This window comes from Phacochoerus africanus, chromosome 2 (genome assembly GCF_016906955.1).
Source record: "Phacochoerus africanus isolate WHEZ1 chromosome 2, ROS_Pafr_v1, whole genome shotgun sequence".
NCBI classification, from domain to species: Eukaryota; Metazoa; Chordata; class Mammalia; order Artiodactyla; family Suidae; genus Phacochoerus; species Phacochoerus africanus.
Genome location: NC_062545.1, coordinates 195,943,925 through 195,947,949, shown reverse-complemented (window position 1 = coordinate 195,947,949; position 4,025 = coordinate 195,943,925). Strand labels below are relative to the sequence as shown.

Here is a 4,025-nt window from a genome sequence, read left to right as displayed (position 1 = left end):
AGACATGAGGACAATCCTGTGAGTCATATGTTCGATATTCAGCCCAATGGGTGATCTCTGGGTATTGGGTAGTTAATTTCCTATCTCACTGGTGGTGTTTAGTTGTTTTGTGCCTAATACGTTTGGGGTTTATGAATAAAAGCTTACTTAGCACAGTGTACCCACAAAGAACCACCTATGATCTGTATGATAACCTCAGGGGATTGCATTGGCTGAACAACCCCATCCACTGACAGAATTATTTCCATGGGACACTGCACTCATGTTTGAATCTGACTAGGGCACTGTGGTCTCCTGTGCCTCATCTCCCCAACTATATTCTTCTATATTCTTTTTTGTTTGTTTGTTTGGCCATGCCCACAGCATGTGGAAGTTCCCAGGCCAGGGATGGAACCTGATCTATAGCAGTGAAGATGCTGAATCCTTAACCACTAGGCCACCAGGGAACTCTCCCAATTATATTCTGAATTGGGCAAAAGAGAGCCTCCATGGTGGATTTATTGTATTATATTGTATAGTATATTCATCACACCTGATGTAGTAAGAAATGATATAAAAGACAAGGATTATAATTTTACATTCCTTCGATGACTTCCCCACCCCTGTGTAATAAGCAGTGATTAAATCTTTCGGCTTATAGCAAAAGATTTAAGGCAGGAGGAAGGTGAAAGAAGGGAAGGTGGCTGCATTCTTGGCCTGTAAATCTCTCACGGTACAGGACTGAGTTCTCACACCTGAGTCATTGGCGCTCCCTCACTCCCCATCCATGTTTTTGCCCTCTCAGTCCTCCTAACCATTCCCCTGCTGGCTCAAGAGTGATGTGTCTTCACTATTTTTTTAAAAAAAGAAATTATGTATTATTTTGTGTGAAAATGACAACATAGATATTATTTTTAATAAAGCCTAATAATTTATTTCTTTCCCCATACCCCTCTGCTGGATGCCAAGTCCCCAAAGAGAGAGAAATAGTTAATTTGTCTGGGCTTCAGCTAGGGGGAGGATGTCACTTGGTTTATGGTTCTACCAGGAAAATTAGGGCATGTTGATGTTCATAAAAGGAAACTGGGTCACAGCTGAAAAGAGTACAAAGAGGCAATGCAGTGGGTGTGCAAAACTTCTAAATCTCCAACACAGAGTTTGGAGCATATACACCTACAAAATGACAAAGCCCAGTAAAGAAATGACTCCAAGACAGCAGTTGAGATTTGGACCAAAAAAAAAAAAAAAAAAAGAAAGAAAGACTAAGAAATGGCATAGTTTAATCATTTTGTTACATATGTACCTATGTCATTACATACATGACATGCATATATACTGATCAGGTCTTTATTCAAAATTAGCTGTCCAAAATGATTTAACCTTTATGGAATTAATAAATTTAAGTTTATGCAGTAGCCTTCTTTTCTTCTGTGGCAGGCTTCTTTTCCACAGGCTTCTTTTCAGCTTCTGGTTTCTTGGTCACTACAGCCTTTTTCCCCACCAAAGGCTTCTTCTGCTTCTTAACGCCAACAGCCTTCTTGCCAGTAGCCTTCTTTCCTTTCTTCTCTACCACAGGCTTATTGTCTGGAACCTCCTCACCTGATTTGGCTTCCAGTGCTGCTGCTGCCTTATTCATCCAGATTTTGCGATCCCTGGCCTGGCGAAGAATGGTGTTTCAGCACATTGTCTGTGCATACAGGTTTAGCTTCAACATGATTCTGAGGTTTTTCAGTGGATTCTTCTTCAAAACTCTACGATAAATTTTCTTGCATGGTGCATGGAGGGCTCTTTGGATCTCCGGGCTTTTCAAGATTCTGCTAAGGTCTGTATTGAACATCTTATGCATGGGAAGGTTGTAGTTACTCTTGAGGGAAGTGGCTTTACTCCAAGTGCACATAGCTTATCTAACTTGTGGAAAACACTTTCAGTCCAAATGCAGAAACGTCCCACATGCCCACCAGGAGCAAGTTTCAAAATGTTCAGTTTGCTTACATTAAGCAGAGTAATTCCAGGGATGTTTCTGAAGGCCTTGATGATACCATTGTCATCATCATAGATGATGCAGGATCCCCTGCGCTGGATACGGTGATGGTTTCTCATTTTGCCTTTACCAGCTCTCATTTGCTGAGAGGCATAGACCTTTTTTGATATCATTCCAGACCTTAAGCTTCTTCAAAAGCAGAACAGCCTCCTTGGTCTTTTTGTAACTTTCAACTTTATCTTCAACCACCAAAGGTAGTTCAGGAACTTCTTCAATCCGATGACCTTTAGACATGACCAGCGCTGGTAAGGCCAAGGCAGCCAGTGCAGAGAAGATGGCATATCGCTTCTGTGTTGCCTTCACTCTGTGGTGCCAATGTCACCAGGTCTTGGTTGGTGCAAACATGTGGCCCCCACGACACATATTTCCAAAACACCCTGCCCAGAACAGTGAGTCCCGCCACCTTGAACCCTGGGAATTCGAGCCTCAGCTCTGCCAGTACCCCAAGTAGAGTGGAATATTTTGTACAGACATGATTTGTTGAGGTCACCCATTACTAACAGACACTTATCTGTTGGCATAATTTGTTTGAGGCTCTCACACTCCTGCCCAGCTCCCGCTGCTTGCTGCCTTTGTCGATCAGTCTGTCTGGCTTTTCTATTATGTAACAGTGCTGTGGAAGGGTCTGTCACCAAGATGAGTCCAGGAACCAACCTGGACTTGCCAGGGAGACTCAAGTCATTGAAGACAAACAGATGGGTGAGTGGCTAGGTTCCATGTGGCCTGCAACCTCAGGGATGCCAGAGCTGGATGTGGTGGTACACGGGTGGTGGGACAGCCTGTGGCGCCGGGACTCCAGGGACTAAGGCACTTACTCATCTCCTGCTGGCTTCCTAGGCTTTCCTCAGCCTCAGACCTTCACTTTCCTTCCTTTGGTATCCCACGTCTCACTTGCACAAACCCAATGCCAGCTGGCTGGGCGAGCTCAGTGCCAGGAGGTTGTGGTGGGCAGTGGAGACAGGCTGCGCTGCCCAGGGGACATGTGCACTGGCCAGGTTAGGATGGATCCAGGGCATCCAGGAGCGGGATGGGGCCATCTTTTGCCCCACTTCCTCTCTTATCTGTGCCCCACCCCCTCGCTTCGTCTGCAAGTCTTTGCCAGTCTTAGAGGATTCCAAAAGGCCAGTTCCTCACCCAGCTTTTTGGACAGCTCCCCTTCCTTCTGGGAGACACCAGGCACTCCTTGCTACCCATCAGGTGATCCAAGACCTGCCTTGGAAGCCCTGTGGGGTGGCTTGATTACTGTGCAGTGTAAGGGGGCAGATATTATCCAGGCTCCTTTTTGCATCTGCTCTTCTTGGAGAGAGGCCAACCAGAGGAATGTGGATAGATTTTATTTAATTTCACTTCTATTCATTTTCAAGCCTCCAAAGCAATGGGATTGACTCCTTTACTTTTGCATCAGGCTCAGGAGGATGATAGATGTCTCATTAACTCAGAAAATCTCTGAAGTATCTTCTTAAGCCCTGCTTTGATCCTGTCCCCCTCCTGCTCTGAACACTTTACTCTCCTTCCTGCATGAGGAGACAGCCCAAACCCTTCCTCCTGCCATTTGAGACCCATTACAGGAAGTGAGCCCCTAGCCAGTTACACCTCCTGGTCCATCCTTCCTCATCCTCTGTTCCAGCCACACTGGGCTCCACTCCATCGCCCAAACATGCCTCCTCTTTGCTCCTTTGGGCCCTTTACCCAGAGTGCCTTGCCTTCTTTTCTCACTGCTTCACATCCCACTCAGTTTTTGGGGCTCGGTTCAGATGCCACTTCTGTCAGGAAGCCTTGGCTTTCTCCAATTGGAGACTCTCTCTTTCCTTTGAGGGCATTGGCGTGCGCCTCTCTCTTACTCTTCCCATTCTAATTTGCATTCTGGATAACCTGCCCGTTTTCCTCACTATATCCCATTTCTTATTTAGGTTACCAGACACTCAGGACATTCAGTTCCCCTCTTAGCATTGCTTCACTCACCCATCAGTTCTGCTGATTTTATCTGCTCAATGTTTCTTGAGCT

The 4,025-nt window shown here is 45.7% G+C and overlaps 1 pseudogene; it reads right to left on the bottom strand.

Annotated features, from left to right (window-relative positions):
- Window positions 1-1,384: 1,384 nt before the first annotated feature.
- On the bottom strand, window positions 1,385-2,330 carry LOC125121245 (60S ribosomal protein L4-like; annotated as a pseudogene).
- Window positions 2,331-4,025: the final 1,695 nt, after the last annotated feature.